The sequence below is a fragment of the Choristoneura fumiferana genome, chromosome 13 (genome assembly GCF_025370935.1).
Source record: "Choristoneura fumiferana chromosome 13, NRCan_CFum_1, whole genome shotgun sequence".
Taxonomy (NCBI): Eukaryota; Metazoa; Arthropoda; class Insecta; order Lepidoptera; family Tortricidae; genus Choristoneura; species Choristoneura fumiferana.
Window position 1 is genome coordinate 7,819,184 of NC_133484.1, and position 18,751 is coordinate 7,837,934.

At 36.0% G+C, this 18,751-nt stretch overlaps 1 protein-coding gene across 1 annotated transcript in view; it reads right to left on the bottom strand.

Annotated features, from left to right (window-relative positions):
• Positions 1 to 17,558, bottom strand: part of Sol1 — a 165,160-nt gene extending 147,602 nt beyond the window's left edge. The window contains exon 1 of the mRNA XM_074096153.1: positions 17,338 to 17,558. The gene's annotated coding sequence lies outside the window, so the exon portion shown is untranslated. The remainder of the gene's footprint in view (positions 1 to 17,337) is intronic.
• Positions 17,559 to 18,751: the final 1,193 nt, after the last annotated feature.

Below are 18,751 nucleotides of genomic sequence, written 5' to 3' on the forward strand. Positions count from 1 at the left end.
AAAGTATCTTGTTGATCCTTGGGGCTTAAACTATCTCTATACCAAATTTCATCAAAATCGGTTCAGCGGTTTCGACGTGAAAGCGTAACAGACAGACAGACAGAGTTAATTTCGCATTTATAATATTAATTAATAAATATAAATAATATATATATTATATATATATATTTATTTTTATAAAATATATTTATTTATTTATATAATTAATATTTAAAGTAGGGAAGTAGGGATAGAGTAATTTTACCTGTGGTTCTATAATTAGCAAGACAGAAAAGAAATTGGTAGGTACACTTTAAAATTATATCTCCAGACCAGTGAAAGTTACTCGCTCAATATAATATTCCCTTTTGTCGCCTTGTGGACTGCAGGTGTCTTTAATATGCATGGCGCAAGCTGCCCGATAAGCCTGCAAATCCTGTTTGAGCTCCGGAGCGTCTCGACTCCGCAAGGCGTCATGGCTTACAACCGATCTTTTGCCGATCTCATAGGGTGTTACGACACCTTTCTGCCTTTTACTGGATATTTCACATAACTAACAATAAGCGGGATAGCATAGGTGTTATCGAGGTTATCGTTAGTTTATTTATTTCTGTTTCAATTTTAAACTAACCTAAACTAACAAGTATAATACATCATAACTAATCTGAAAAAACATTCACCCATAAAATGTAATTATTTTTGAAACAATTTCTGTAACATTTTTTTTTTGCAATTGATTTCAGTTGGAAAAATGTATAAGGCGATTCTGCGGAGATTTGACCAGGAGCAACCCTAACCAGCACAGTTCCATTATAAGCTAGCGTTTTGTAGTAGTAAATAGTAATAGTCTGTTCTTTTGTGCTGATAGCCGAAATGCAGTTTTTGTGGTTGTATGAAACGTGAACAGTCGCGTCAGGAAAGATCATTTAAAAAATGTTTTACGCAAATACGGTACTATTCGACTTGGGTCTTTTAAATTTCCTCGGCGTCACAGCCATTTCAGTTAACCTATTTATTTATTTATTTATCAATAAAGATTACAGCATTACAGTTAGAAAACTAATGCACTGTAAAATTCAAATTACTTAGCACAAAAAATACATAAAAAAACATACAAAAAAAACTAACTAGGGATTTCGCTGAAGTCGTCAGGCGTCGCTACCTGCTAAAACTTGACAAACACCTGACCTTGAGCCAGAAGTCGGAGCGCAGGAACATCTAGCTGGTGCTTGACAGGCTCTTGGGCTCCCTGACGAAATTGTTGCCCTTCTCGCGCGTCGTCTTCTTGTCCAACCGAGACAGGTAGATGGCCACCCTCGGTACTGCAGCTTGAATACAGGACGACGCTGCAGGACACTGCTGATTGCGATTGCGCTTAGTCGGCGTTTCCGATTCACTACCGGACTGAAGCCATAATCACGCGCAATAACTTTCGGCGCTGGTTGATCGGCGGCCACAGGCTGCTGCAGAGTTCAGGGGGCGCGGGAGACGCCTGCGCGTAGATCTCTTTTTGCACCCGAGATGAATACCTATGACCACGTCTTCTGTAATGTGGCCGAAAAATTGAGGTAATTTAAAGTATTTTATGTAATTTTCAACCGACTTTAAAAAAAAGAGGAGGTTCTCAATTCGTCTGTATGTTTTTTTTTGCGTGTTTGTTACCCGATCCGAATTTCAAAATTATTTTTTTTGTTCTACAGGACATACTTTCGAGGTAGTCCCATTGCCACCAAATTAGGATTTGATGATGGGATCTTAGAGAAATCGAGGGAAACCCTCAGATTTTAAAAGCATACCTATAGCGATTTTGGCATTCTTAACACCAAGTCAAGTATTTACATTCAGAAAGTATCATTACTTCTTAAACTTGATGTTAAAAAATTTTTTTAACAAAAAATGGATCCGTCTTCAAAAACCTTGAAAATTATTTTCTACCAGTTTGAAGTCGGTGCCTCAGCACGAGCCAGCATTATTTTTTGTTATAATTTTTTTATTTCGTCGTACCAAGATTATAAATTACATTATACATTTGAAATTTACCACGAGCTTTACGGTGAAGGAAAACATCGTGAGGAAACCTGCACAAACCTGCGAAGCAATTCAATGGTATGTGTGAAGTTCCCAATACGCACTGGGCCCGCGTGGGAACTACTGCCCAAGCCCTCTCTTTCTGAGGGGAGGCCTGTGCCCTGCAGTGGGACGTATATAGGCTGGGATGATGATAATGATGAAGATTATATGTAAATTTGGACCTCGTATCAAACTTGGACGTTGGTGTTTTCTCATCACTATACGTTCGATATAACAGGAAGCCATTTTAATTTATAATTTGTAGCGGGATCGAGATAACAGGAAATTGAAGTTGGCAAGAAAAGATAGCAAGAGGGCAAAATGCAACTAAAGTTGAAGCGCTAGCTGACAAAGTTGTAGCGATAATAGAGGGACATTTGGCGATTAGAAAACCTTAGTTAACCCTTAATAAGGCCCCCTTTATTGGAGCATACTACCACAAAATTAAAAGCAGCTATCGAATAGATACCTGACAAAGGATATTTTTAAAGCTAGTCGTATTTTCAAATACGATTAAAATTCAAAATTCAAATCATGTGTATTCAGTAAATAGGCCGCAGTGTAAATTTTTAAACTACCAGCGCTTTCGGAAAGACCATCATTGTCAAGAAGAATGCGCCGCAAGAAACTTGGCAGAAAGTATTTTTTTGAAAATAAAATAATTACATAATAATATAAAATACTTAAAAACTACAGTATAAAATTAAAGAAAAATAATAATAATACAGGGATGTATGGAGTGGGGTCCCTTAGTTACAAAAGTAAAACTAAACATGTAACTATATCTACGTTCAGTGGAAATGTAGAATGCTTCACCGTCATATCAAGTAACCATTAAGCTTTTGGATTCCGAATTCAATAATTACAATGGGAATTGTGACGTATAATGAAATCAATAAGGTTCAATTTCCAACTCATCGCGACCACAAGGTCGCTAAATCACCTCTACCTTATTAAGGGTTAAGTTACGCATATATTTCATATCGGCAGTGCTGTTACATTATAAATGCAACGTATCGCTATATGACTTGGACCAAATCAGTTCTGTGCTACATATGGGTATATAAGCAAGTTTAGTACGTAAATACCGGTTGTTGACATAACCTTTAATAGAATATCAAGTCACATGCACGATAAGAAAACTGACAGTAACTGTTGACCACTGTCCATAACCTTAATCAAGCCAGCAGTGTGGAAATTTTAATGAGCGACTAGTATAAAGCCGTTAATTAAACGTTAGATGTAATAAATAACACTGATTAAGAAATGAATACATGTAGGTACATTTATATTGATACATCTCATCTGCACTTGCGGATAAATATGTAGAGGTCGATTGCTGGTTCATTTTAAATTACAAATACTTAGTTCCAATAAAATTCAACAATCGAGTAGTTCCCTTCTGCGGAGATAATCCTGGCTGGACCACCAGGATGTCGCTTCCAGATTTATTGTATTGTCACCAAAGGACCATGGGCAACTTTGTATGCGAAGTGTACCATAAACCAACAGAGCTGAGAATTATGTCATTAAATAGGTCTTTACGTGAACTTCATTTCATTCTATGGGCATCAAGTTTAATTGCATTGCAAAGCTGAGATATTCAAGTTTTATTCAGAGTAAATATCTATGAGAAACTGTGTTTTACCTGGAAAGTTCTCCTTATAATGGCGTTAAAAATCCTGGAGGATAATTAAGACAGATTTACTAGTGTACAAGTTGTGTAAAATAAAAATATGTTTGTAGCCTTAACATTGTTCTCCAGGATTTCATACAAGCAAGATTTTATATAAGGTGTTCTACCGATATTCTCCAAGAAAAACACAGTTTCTCATAGATATTTACTCTAATATGTATATCACAGTTATGCAATTGAATTCAATTTTGTGCCCATAGAACGAATTAAAGTAGATAAGCAGACCTTTTTAGTGACCTAACTCTCAGCTCTGTTGGTTTTTGGTTCATTTTCACGCATGCTCCTTCACATAAGTATGCTAAATTTCAAGTCAATCCGATCACAAGAATCAGGTCAAAAGCTTCCGAGATTTTTTTACCCACACAAACAAATGAACAAACAGGGCAAGCTAAATAAAAGCGTGTTAACTAAAACATCTAAGTATATTTTAGTTTATTATTTCCGTAGACAACACTCAGTATACAAAGCATCCTGATGGCATGTCAGTCAACAATTGAGATGCATCGTTATTAATGGATTACCGGCGGGTCAGTTAGTACATCCGGCAGCCGGTATAATGAAGAGCAGCCAAATCCTGGCGGAGAAGAGATTTGCATTGTCAATTACCATTCGTTTCCCGTGTTGACACGCGTGACTGTTTGACTGCAGTTCATTATATGATACTAACTCCACTTAACACCACCCTTAGGGCCACATACAGAAAGAATTTAAATCTAGTTCAGTTTTAAGATCACTTAAGCTGTTCAGTAGAACAGTTGTTCTAAATTGTCAGATGTAAACTAGGGTTTACGACTTGAAGATAATATTATACGACTTTAAGATACTTTTTTTCATTGCCCGTAGGTACTTTTTGATAACTGTACTTGCTTGTCATTCGACTTTTACTTTTTAGCTACATTCGATCTGGTGTTGAAATACAATTGAAATTCCGGGATTTCACAAAATTTCCCTGGGAATTCCGTTTTTTTTTATCGTGGTCTTCATTGAGGTTGTGTTAAGAACAAACCTAGCTCCTAAAACCTACTCTAAACCCAGCGCGTGAAACTTCAAGGTTTTATCCCTATCCTGTGGGAATATCGGGATAAAAAGTAGCCTATGTGTTATTCCAGACGTCCAGCTATCTACGTAACAAATTTCATTTAAATCTGTCTAGCTGTTTTAGCGTCAAGGAGTAACAAACATACACACACACACACACACACACACACACACACACACACACAAACTTTCGCATTTATAATATAAGTAGGATTATAAGTCGATCTGACCAACAAAGCTATTAAAAAATGATTTCAAAGAATATCGTTAGTTTTGGGAAATGAAAAAGTTTGGCAAATGAAACATTTGGGAATCATCTCGCCGAAAAGACAGAGAACTGTTTCAAACTTTATTTTACTTAATAAACTAATAACACATAGAACATGAAACATAAATGTGTTTTTTTAAGAAAAAAAAGATAATACCAATTTAATTACTTTCTGTTCAGACGCAATACTCTTTTTTGTAAAAATATAGCCTCGTATTTACGAAACTCCAGACTGTTCCGCCCGAAGGTCCCATTACTTTAACCCGATATTTCTGTATTGGCGTAATCCACCTAGCTCTATTCTTTTTTTCCTTGGCTACCAAAAACAAAACGGATTTTGTAGATAACATAACGAGACATCAAAGTAAATGAAATATCCCTGCAAGATGTATTCTGTTCGGTGAGGTAAGTGTTTAAAACCAGAGAGACTCTTGTTGAGTATGCCATTGGATCGGAAATCGAACTTCTATGAGATCTCGCAAGTACAGATTCTCAATTGAGATAGAATTTGCTGACCCACACAAGTTATCTTATATACTCAGCGGCAAAAAATTTGGCCCACCCTTCATACAAAATTACCGATTCTGCATATATTTGAGGGCCAGATTTTTTGCCGCCCAGTATATTTTGAACATGAAGCTACAGTGAGACTCACTCATAACAACAACTACAACATGTCGAGCTAAACTCGATTTAAGACGTGAGTTATCCTTTACATATCTTATATTTAGCTAATATTACGGTCATGGCATACCTAATACTGTGTAATGTGTAGATACTTTTATTATTTATGTACTGACAGATAGGTATAGTAAAAGAACTGTAATAGAATGTAAATTAGTAACAAAACCATGAAGTAATAAAAAAACACTTTTAGTACTTACTATCAATTCAAAATCAGACATGATTCTATTGACTACCGTTCTGTAGATATAATGGGTCAACATGATACCTTTAAACACCTTTAAACGAGCAAATCAAACGATTTCTATGAATTTGGTATGTAGGGGTTTTCGGGGATGAAAAATCGATCTAACTTGGTCTTGTCTCTGGGAAAACGATTGTTACCGAGTTTTAGCCCGAGCATGCTCGTTCGCCCAGGTACTTCATTTATAAAACTTTTTTTTTGTATAAACATACACAATCCTACACAAGCAATTCATCGGATTACAATATATAATTTTTGAAATAAAATGCCATCCAGTAAACGTTATTTGTTTATTTATTCACTCAACATAACAATTACATTATATAAATACATTAAGTCAGATTATATAAGAATTTATGTTGATTATAACTTATCTATTAATCCTTACCCTCAAAATACCAATCGTAACTTCAAAATCCCTTTCAATATATTGAAAACCTTGAGATTATTGGAACATATGGAGAGACGTGACAGCCAACCCTTGTAATCCATTAATTATACTATTCCATCCGTCAATGCTAAATTGACTGATTAAGTCATGCCCTACTAAACTCTGTAATTCCACAAAATTAGCCAATTACTCAAATGTTTCGGTCATTTTGAACGGCGAGCAAACGGGCTATAGTATGGTTCAGTGTTTCTCAACCTGAGGTCCTCAAATCCGTCCTTGGAGATATGTAAATATTCATAACAATAATAGAATGTTCACATGACAGGGCTTGATTATTTACGGGTACGTTGGCAAACATACTAGAGCCTAAAGCTCTGTTTAGAATTGCAAGAAAACTCATACAAGTTGTATTACGGCGCTCGATTGACTCCTTTTTTACGGCCTCACTGTGTAATGCAACTTGAACAATTTTTATTTCGGACTAAACTGTGTTTCCCAAGAGTCGACCGAGTTATGGCGTCACATTCTATAATATCTATATTTATACTGGGTGGAATGTAACAAGGGGTGCTACGATTTTTTTTATCATGGCGAAGAGTTTATTACGCATAGACAATTTTTAGTTTTTTACAACAATAAGTGTCCCGTAGCTAGGCAAAGGTCTACCTTTCTTTCCGCCACTGGCCTTTGTCAAGAGCATGCTCCTGCTACTAATTTATGAGCATCCGAGTTGTCCTGCCACCTCTTTGAGTCTGCTTCTGCTTCGATAGCCATCCCACGGAACCCAGTTCGTAATATCGTTCATTTAAAAAAAATGTAGTATTGTTTTATTGTCACATAAAAATTAAACAAAAAACTTGATTATGTTCGCAATTTGAAGTAGGTTTACCGATTACATAGTGTTAGGGGTAGTTAGGGTAAGTTGAAAACGGTTAGAAATATAACATAATTTTATGTATAAAATCGTAATAAATAATAAAGATTACCTACTAAACTTTAAATTTACTGGAGAAATTCTCTGGTTCCATTTTTAAGCCTGCGTATCCACCTGAGATGTGCGAAGATGTGATAAGAGGAATGTGTTTGTCATGAACCAATAGAAACGCTTCATTACCTATCCTCGCTCAGCGCAGCTCTAGTGGAAACAGCTGAGCGGAACTAGGATAGGTAAATGAAGCGTTTAGTTCTTCTGATTCTTGAGAAACACATTACTCGTAACGCATCCTCGCCATCTTTATAATAAATTGAATATTATGATTCCATATGCACATAATCAGAGGGTTTGCGTTTATTAGTCACAAAAGCATTGCAGCACGGATGAAATGAAAGTTCAGCACGCTGATTGGTGGAATCCTGACAGTTTCCTATTTAATTGGCGATTTTTGTCACGTTGATGCAGTTGCATTTTATTCATGGCGCCTAACAAATTGCGGTTTAAGTATTAACTTGAAAGTGATTGTAGCGAACATTTTCGTAGGCTCCGCTAATTACTCCTTACTAAAGGTACTTTTGTGTAGAGCTGTTTTTTCATAATATATACTAGTAAAAAATCAAATCATAAATAAATTTCCGTTTTTATCGGAATACATTTAATTTAATGCAAAGTATTTACATTTTGTTATGTTGAATGAATAAAACCATTTTTTAGACAAGGAATGTTAAATATAAAGAATTATGTAATAATGGAATTATGTAAACTCTTTATTGCACAAAAAAAAACAATCTAAAAACTTTGAGATACTTGTACAAAGGCGGGCTTAACCCTTAATATTATTATGTATTAGTATTCCCGTACTATTAATAAAACTTGTGGCTCCGGTTTTCTTTTGGGTAGTACAACTAGTGTGTTCTTAATTTTTTTATAGTGAGAATTCATAAGTCAAAAGCAGGGCGTGGTTGGCGATCTTCTGTTGGTTATCGAGTCTGTTAACTTGGATCTAAAAAAGATTTTAAAATGAAGCCAACGATTTGGCTTGATTGTTAATCCGACAGAGACCCAGGTCATTGTTATTGGTAGCTCGAATCTTGTCCCAAGAGTTGACTTTGCATCTCTGCCGTCGGTGCTTTTCGACAGAGTACTAATACCGTTTGCACATCAGGTCAAGAGCCTGGGTGGTATTTTAGACCGCATGCTCTCATGGTCTCCTCATGTATGCGAGGTGAGCAGGAAGGTGTTTGCTGCGGTGGGATCTCTAAGAAGGTTTCAGAATTTCCTACCTTTTGCTACCGAGGTTGCGCTTGCTCAAACTTTACTGCACCCTATATTCGACTATGCATACATTTGTTATCCCGATCTCTTAGAAGAGCTGCTTAATAAACTTGAACGAATTCAAAATCTATGCATTAGGTTTATATTTGGTCTACGTAAGTTCGATCATGTCTCTAACTTTCGATCACAGCTCAAGTGGCTCCCAATCCGTTTTCGCCGTAATTCTCACATTCTCCACCTTCTTTACGGCATTCTCTATAACCCTGCAACTCCTCGCTACCTCAAAGAGCGATTAAGCTACATAACTTCAATTCGATGCTCTCAGAACTTTCTCCTTACCGTGCTTCTTTCTAACTGCAAATTTTATATCTATTCTTATACTGTCCAGGCTATTCGGTTGTGGAATACCTTACCGATTGACTTACGATGGGCAAAATCTCTGTCACTCTTTAAATCACTAGACGAGCACTATCTGTCATCGTGTAATAATTAGCTTTATCCTAGTTTATTTATTTATTAATTTCTTTATATGCGACTGTTTATCCCATTGCCTATATTTATTTTAGACGTGTATTATATGTACGATAATGTGTATGTGTTCCTTCTTTCTGTAAAAAGGTTGCCTGGAAGAGATCGCTCTTAAGCGATAAGGCGGACTATTGCTTACCTTGTAATTTTCTCTCTGTGTACCTGTTTTCTGTATTGCTTACTATTTCTGGTGTATAATAAAGTCATTGTATTGTATTGTCAAAAGAAAAATTACAAGAAATCCCTAATAAATGTATTAGTTTACTTCTCAGTATTCATGTTTGGGGAAAATCTTTCAAATCGAGAACAGAACTTAAACGTAAGTAATTGCTTTTCCTATCATGTACAGATATTAGTAATATTCAACAAACAAACAACCCACATCCACCTACTGCTGAGTAGTTAAAGCCCTCACATTCACGTCACTTTGCCCGGTTCTGTGCCAGTCTCATCCACGGTTTACCAACCGACTGCCAGATGACATCCGACCAAAGCAATAGTAATATTATTTTAGGACAATAATATCTCGACGTTTTACACGCAGATCTAAAACAAGATTAACAAAATCCGAGGATGTTCAATTTCATTCGTGTCTCATATCATGACCTCATACCACAAAGACAATTATTGAACCAGATATTGGTGATAAAGATTCTTGTAATTAAACCTCATACAACAATACACTAATCATCGCCAGACTTTTTCCTCAAGGCTATAAGGCAAAAACAATTTGGCGAATTCCGCAGAGGCCTAATGCCAAAAGTTTTCTATTGTCTGAAGTAATATTATTGCGTTTCCGATGGGCGTATCGCATGTGCGAAATAACAGATAATCATCCCATCATGATTTATTTGAACGGCTTCTTTTTATAGTAAGAACTCTACTTATACTTAGTCAAGCCATTGTTTAGGTACAGTTAAAGACGTTATTGTCCGATTATAAATATTGAAATGGAAAAATATACAGTCTCAGAAATTATATATATATACAATTTGGAGCCATATTCATCTCTTTTGACTACGTATTTATAAAATAATTCAGTTTATAAATCAGTTTACATTCATTTTTGCTAAAAGCCAGACGGCCGGGCATAGATAGGACGGCCAGATGGCCAAGTGGTTAGAGAACCTGACTACGAAGCTTGAGGTCCTGGGTTCGATTCCCGGCCAGGGCAGATATTTGTATGAATAATACGAATGTTTGCGCTCGGGTCTTGGATGTTTAATATGTATTTAAGTATGTATTTATCTACATAAGTATGCGTTTATCCGTTGCCTAGTATCCATAGTAAAAGCTTTGCTTAGTTTGGGACTAGGTCGATTGGTGTCAAGTGTCCCATGATATTTATGATATTTATTTATTTAAAACAAGTTTATACGAAAATTTAGCAAAATACTCTCGAGATTCACCCCCTAAACCCAAGTTTGAAGGAAGCTTAAATATTAGATCACAAAAATCTTTCTAAAACGTTGCTATTTAAAAAAGCTCTATATCACGTTGTAACTGTAACGGAGCATTAAATTTACAAGAACAATAAAATCTTAGCCGTAAATCGCTTTTTTAAAAGGAACCAACAAAATAAAATCCTAAGCCCTGGCTTAAGTAGCTCAACTTTTCCTGCTACTCTGCGATTTTCTCCGAAACAAAGGGCAAATCTCAGTACCCCATTTTTTAGGGTTCCGTAGCCAAAATGGCAATAATGGAACCCTTATAGTTTCGCCATGCCTGTCTGTCTGTCTGTCTGTCTGTCCGTCCGCGGCTTTGCTCAGGGACTATCAGTGCTAGAAAACTGTAATTTTGCACGAATATATATTGAAATTATGCCGACAAAATAGTACATTCAAAAATAAAAAAAAAAATTTTTTAGTGTACTTACCCCCATAGACGTAATATGACGTAGTTGGATATGTCTCTTAAAACCATTAGGGGGTTGCTAAAACGATTTTTTTTAGTACAAATTTTCATTAAAATCGAGCGTCCCCCCCCCCTCTAAAAGCTAAACCGGTGAGTGGAAAAATTTGAAAAAAATCAGGATGGTAGTAAGTACTTATATCAAATTTACAAAGAAAACTATAACGGTTAAGTTTTCTTGAGAATTATTAGTAGTTTAAGAGTAAATAGCAGCCTAAGGTATAAAATATACCTAAACTTGGACTATTCCGTACAAAATACGAAATCCTTAGAAAAATATTACTTAATTTTTTCGTAATGGCTACGGAACCCTATTTCGGGCGTGTCCGACACGCTTTTGGCCGGTTTAATTCTTTGAGTCCTGCGGTATGAATCACACGAAAACTTCGCTCATTCACATTTTGTCATCAAATTTGCCACTCAGATGAATAGGCCCCACATATCAGTCGGTAGCTTAAAATTTCAATAGGTACATGTGAATTTAAATAACCATATTATGCATATATCAGCATATCACGTTTTAGCAGATTTTGAAAGCTTTGTGGATTGTTGGTTGCTTGATTTGATTCCTCGTGAATGTGGTTTCACATTTCGGTTTGGTCCCTTTCAATGGTGCAGAAACTCATTAATTAGTTAAACTTAGAACTTAGGTCAAAAGTATTTACTATGTACTAGATTTTTATAGTATATTCTTCATTAAAAAAATGTCAGAGTCAAAATTGCAAAAGTAGGTACCAACATTTAGGCTAGATTCTTAAATAAATACAGTTACTACGTTCTTCTTTTCTCAATCAATTAAAAAATGATATAGATTTGACCCGTAAAAGTTCCGTGTTACGTCACATCTATTAACATTTAATTTAGAAGTGACGTCACGAGCCCCCACTCCCAAATTTTACCGCGATTCATTATTTTTCTTTGATTGACGAAAGAAAAAGTACGTCTCCAACTTTTTTTGATAATATAACGAAGGGAAAATTATAATACTTAATCTTTTTATTTCACCCAAGACCCTATTGTGAAAGAAAATTCAATTTTTTTAAATTTAAATTCGGGTTTTGTTCCGCGTGCCTTGATTTTAGAGAAGCACGATATTTCGGCACAGTTGCTTGCGCCATGATCACAAGACGACAAAAAAATCAATCAATTTATCAATTTAAATCATAAAATTAGTAATGACCGCGATATAGCCTAAAAAATCAAAATGTAAATACCAAAATATCAGAATCAATATGATTTCGTAGTTTTACTTCATCTAGTGGCCCTTGGCGACTAGAATTACTTGGAGCTAAGAGCAAAATAAGTCAACGATGCTTTTTATCCAAGAAAGGCATTCAGTTCTAAGTGGCTACATGTTCTTTGCATTAGAGCACGGTATCCCTTTCATGCCGTGTCATTACACTGTAGACAGATAAATGAAATTTCCCAAGCTTTCTACAACTTCCAATCGAAAATAATTTATTACTGAAATTGCGTCGATACATTTTCTTTTAAGAGAAAATCTGAGGAAAGTGGTATTGGAAAACGGGTGTTATTCTGTATGAGCCTTTGAAACTGAGTGTTGTACAGTCACTGTCAAAATTAGGGTGATCATTTTTGGACTTATCATAAAATATCCACACTTTTATGGAGTTACGTAATTATGCAAAAGCAAAAAGATAAAAAAGTGCGTCAACTACTTTGATGCAGATTATACAGCATTTTTAACCGACTTATAAAAAGAGAAGGTTATCAATTCGATTGTTTTTTTTTATGTTTGTTACCTCAGAACTCGGGCATTTATGAACCAATTTGAAAAATTATTTTTGGTTCGTGTCGGAATATCTTCAATTAGGTCCAATAAGCCCCAAATCAGGATCTGATGATTGGATCTTAGGGAAATCGAGGGAACACTTCAAATATTATAGGGACACCTATGGTAATTTCGATATATTTTGTAGTAACTTGTTCATTTGCTCTTGAAAATCATCATTTGGAGAAGTGGAACTGATAATGAAGACCACATTTGACCACCGGAAAATGAGTAGTAAATTGAGTAGTACAATAACAAGTACTTCACGGGTTGAATTTCAATTTCTTTAACACAGTTGCAAAGCAATTTATGCTCCTCGTAATGCATATGGTAAAATGGAACGGGTGGTGAAGAACCAGGACTCCTCAATAATGAACGTCTCTGCATCGGAAAAAGCTATCTTTCGTAAAAAAAGTTGACATTAAACTATTGTATGTTAGATTATTTACAATAAAAAGCGTGAAATTTTTTTTATCTAAAATTTGAACTGACTACAAAAAAACCATGAAAATAATTTTCTACCAGTCTGAAGTCGGTGCCTCAGCACGAGCCAGCAGGAGAGGACCTATGAAACTGGACTGGTTGAAAATTATTTTCATGGTTTTTGTAGTCGGTTAAATTTTTTTTTCTCTTAAATTTCACTTCTTTACATTAGTATAAAAAGAATTCGCTTTCCCTCGATATGTAAGTATGCATGCACGCGTTGATCTTTTAAAGTACGCAACAGATTTTACAGTTTTTATTAATAGGTACTCGTATAGTAAGCGCGGTGTAGTTTAAAAAAAAGCGAGGTGAAAATGGGAAGATATAGCCTTTTTCGCCATTTTAAATTGCATCCATGCGAAACTGGGCCGGGTCACTAGTACTTTATAATTTGTTGATCTTCATACGTCAAATAATTAACCTAAGTAAATATAGAGAACCTCTGTGCACTTTTAAATCCACCAAAATTTACACAATACAGATTAAATTTTTAAGTCAAAGATCCGTCTATTGAACCATTACAGTAGTTATACAAGATTTCTATATAATGTATCTTTTTTTTAATCATGTTTGCTTCTCACTGACTCGGAACAACTTGAGACATGTTGTAAATGGCTAGATCCAATTTCTAAGAAGACGTCTGAAGCAAACCTAGTTAGTGCTCATTGGAGCGAAAAGCTGAAAAAAATGCTTAATAGTTTTAAACGATTTGTCAGTGGCTAATGAACGAGTTCTAAATGGCTTAAGGAATTGTACAAGAGCCGTTGCTCAGAATAAAATACCTTGCAGAGCTTTCCGAGAAGAAATTGTAGCTGTTGCAATTTTTACGTGATAGTGTTTATCAAGAGTTTTGTAGGTATAAATGATTTTTATAGTGAAATATACCTGGATAAATCGATTCCGAAACATGTCGGGCTAAACTCGATTTAAGACGTACGGTATAGTATCATGTTCGCAGAAGGAATAAAGATTTGTCACTTCATCCAAAATTAATTACAAATTCAAGTTACAATTATTGAAATACTTAATACTTGTCTTTATCATCATGTTTAGGTACAGTCGAGGTCAAAAATACTTTTACACTTTAGTACCCCCTGTCACTGAATGCCATCTGTCAATTTTATATAAACATTCAAAAATGAAACTTTGAGCTTGACTCTACATATTGTATCATGAAAAAATAAATCTGTATTTAGTAATTTGTTGAATCAGGCGAAACCACTGTAAAGGTAAATGCGAACGAAATCGCGGTTCACACGTCGTATCTAGACACGACTCTGTATGTAAATCTGATTGAGCACGCTTTGTTTCTTTATGGGAGGGGGTTTTGTAAGCCCCAGGAGCCGCTATCTATCTATATGATAATCGGACAATCATTCCGAACTATTTGTATGAAAATTTTGAAAGTGCATTGGGTGTGTTGTGCTTGTGACTCAGGTATATATGCATCGTCTAAGTGTTTTATTGAGTCTCTACGTGTTTGCTAAAGAATGTTGCAGATTTCGTTTTAGCGATAAAAATATCTCCATTTAAGTTTTTTATGCGTCAGTAGCTATAGGTAGGTGGTTTTTAGTGTATGTTGAAAGTTATAGAATATTTTTGAAAACAACAGTACTTATTGATATAAACTTAAGTAGTCCCCTTAAGAAGTACCGTGTCAATGCAAACATGACAAGACTAAGTGTGCCGTTCCGAATTAGAATTTTTTTGCTTACTTTTTATTGACCGTACTTGCATCACCAAACCTTTATGGATCAGTACTAAGTCTCAATTCCATATCTTTAAACGTCAAAAAGTTGGGTGACACTGGGTGAAACTATTAACCGGCCCGGATAATACTTACCGACATGGAAATACCGACCCTGTTTTTCGTGTACACGCCCATGTCAGTTTCAAATCCGCATATGTAAATATATCTCAACATTTGTTAATTGTGTATCGAGGGTTGCGTGGACAAACTCGATAAGACAACATAATTGACAGTTGAGAAAAGAACCCATGTAAACGTTTAAATTCGAAGTTATAACGAATTATTAGATCGTGTTATTGGGTTTGACCACACAACCCACGAATTTTGTTTCTCTATTTTTGTACAATAAAGAGAGGTATACATACATACATACGCCTGTTGGAACATTCTGGAAGAACTTGGAGACATCTTGTATGGCAAAAGCAGCGCTCCGTAAACTTCTGGTCTTATACGTTTTGTTGAACAAGTGCACCTGTGCCGGGAGTCCACAGCGAAAGATTACAGCTTGTATTATAAGCGACATTGATAAAACACTCTGGTTGTTGAAACTATAGTAGATTGTACAACGAGAGCATAAAACGAGCGATTTTACTCGAGACGTTCATATAGCCATGTCAGATTACACACGTCGAGGGGAAAATGGATTTAATGCTAGAGTTTTACACTCTGCTTTTCACTTCTATGACGAGGAAATGAAATATCAGCAGTGGAAACAATTGTTCACTTACTATGTACCTTTTATTGTTAATGCATTATTATATAATTATATATTTTTTTGTTTTATTGATCTATTTTAATTGAGTTTTAGTTTTATATGAACTAAAAATTATTTAAGAATATAATTATATAATGTAGAAACTTCTTTGTTTGTGGCTGTTTACACCTCATTGCCTTGGTCTTAGACGAAGATTTTACTTTATGCACTAGAGCATAAAGAGTCATTTTATATCGCCTAGATCCAGAATAAATACGAACATTACGAGTAAGAGCATGAGAAGTAAAAAATACTTTTCTGCTTTGTCTGAAAACAACGTGGGGTCAAAAACCGGCTTTCTTATTAAGACCCGTATAATCGTGTGAATAATTTGAACTTACTTCTCAAAGGAAATAAACAAATGGTTATAATACGGGATATTCAATTCTTCGACATATTTAATACTATAGATTTGTCACTTACTCGGTTGATTACATTAGACAACTACCTATAAATCTCAGCCATCGCTGCGTACTTTAGCGAAAATTTATATATTGGTCTTCTTATATACGTATAAGAACTGGAAGTTACATGAGTTACAAACAATATGTATTATATTATAATAATGCTTATTTCACGAAAATTTCCTATTGAGAAATCAAATTACTGGTATTGAGTGGAGATGGAATGACACATCTAACGAAATATTGAATTCAGGCGAACTTTATTAATTTTATCAGGGTTCACGTTGTGACATTTTAAGAATTTGGTTGCGTCTAAAAGCTTTCCATGAAGTTTTTTTTTTTTGTTATACGTCTTAATAAGAGTATAAAGCTGAAAAGCTTATTTGTTTGAATAATGTAGATCTCTGGAACTATCAGATTTGATTATACTGCGTTTCATAACCAAATTATTGAGACAGGTTTTAGGTTATTTATTTTCGCAAGGGGCTGATCCAGTTTCATTCAAATTAAACAGCAGGTATAGCCACAAGACATCTTAACTGGGGCTCACGATAGTTATGAAGAGGGCCTATAGAAGCAGTGGGGCGAAATTCGAAAATCAAAGTCCGTATCGTACAGTCACCAACAATAATATCTGCAACAGCGGAGCGTGCAAAAATATCTGACACGTCCTCCCGGCCCTAGGAGAGTCGTATCAGATATTTATGCATGCTTGTTGTGTCAGATATTGGTGCTGGCGACTGTATCATCCTGCAGACGCTAATATTATTTCATACAAGAGTGAGAGGGACGGTACGATACGAATTTTGATTTTCGAATTTCGTAGTAGCCCTACAGAATCGGCTACGTCGATCGATTGATGTCCTTTTACGTCTTATTACATGGACAGCAAGCTTTTTTTGATCAGCTTAACACGTTCATTATCTCCATTCAAAAATATGACAAAGTCACACGTCCAAGTGTACTTTCACTTTTGGACAGTTTGAAGTTATGAACCCATAGTGGAAGCACAGACTCTTAAAATAGGTAAAGTTTCTTGACCTCACACTGGGTACAATACAACCCAGACAGGGAAGGTATTAAGTCTGTTCAGAGCCGATAGATGACCCAAGACTATAGACTTCAAAACTACTCACGTTTATCAATAAAGCTGTAGGTCCCAATGAACCCAGTAGCATTGTTCTGTTTCGGCCCCGTATGGAACTCCAGAACGAGAGCCGGTCCAGGGGAGTACAGAGCCGGCGGTGCATCAGCTCTACTTCCGCACAGTTCCCGAGCCCAGGCCGAGCGCTCGCTCACAGCACCGGGCGGCCCCGGACCTTGGACTTCCCAGTACACCTTGAGGTAATCGCCTCTGATGCAGCTGTAACAAAGAGTAGGATGTCAATAATGTGTGAGTTGTCTTATGTGCCCATAGTTTTGTGTGTTTTTGTGTAAAAAGCCGTGGTGGCCTAGTGTTTTGACCTATCGCCCCTTAAGCAGAGGATCGTGGGTTCAAACGCGGGCTCGCACCTCTGAGTTTTTCTAAATTCATGTGTAAAATTACATTTGGAAACCTCGAGCTTTACGGTGAAAGAAAACATCTTCAGGTAACCTGCACAAACCTGCAAAGCAATTCAATGGTGTGTGTGAAGTCCGCACTGGGCCGCGTGAGAACTCCGGCCCAAGCCCTCTCATTCTGAGAGGAGGCCTGTGCCCAGCAGTGGGACGAATATAGGTTAGAATGATGATGATGATGATATCTTGTGCCCAAAATAAGTTAACCTAGCTGCCTCATCACAATCAGCCAGAACTGTTCACTAAAGTCCACTGTTGAATAAAAACCTCTTAGAACGCAGTCACGTCATAATGAACGACAACTTTCTACCTACATCTAGCGGTTTCCCGTAGCTCTTGTGACCTAGCTACCTACTTTTGATCTCCATAGTCCCACAAAAAATTAGGATGTACAGTTACTTGCATCAATATGTGTCACAGATGATCGTGCAAAAATATCTGACGCGTTCTACCGGCCCTAGAAATAGAGTCGTATTAGATATTTATTCACGCTTTCTTGTGTCGGATACTGGTGCTGGTGACAGTATTCACGTATTTAAAGTTCCAAACTGGTGTTCTTCATACAGCGCAAATAAACAACAAAGTTGACAAAGTCGACAAAGTTGGAGCCGTGTTAGGTAAGTATTCCATGGTGTACAAAGAATATTAGGACACCGTTTTTAGGGTTGATAGTCCTATAACACTCCACTCAGCAATAGATTGTCGAGAAATAAAAAAGCATAAGAATCCCGGGAGTACTAATAACCAAGTGCGGGTAGTTATACGAACTATTAGTGATCAATGCGGGTAGTTCGAAGAACTCGGATGCTAGGCAGACTTGACAGTGTGACCATAAAAATTTAGGAAAATACCTTGGCCAGCGAATTGTAAAATCCAAATCTTAATAATTGATATAATATTTTAGGTAATAGTTTAGCCTTCTTACAGAAACAAAGTTACTTTGCTTTTATATTAATTAGGTCACGATAAAATGAGGCTCAGGTAAAGTTTGTG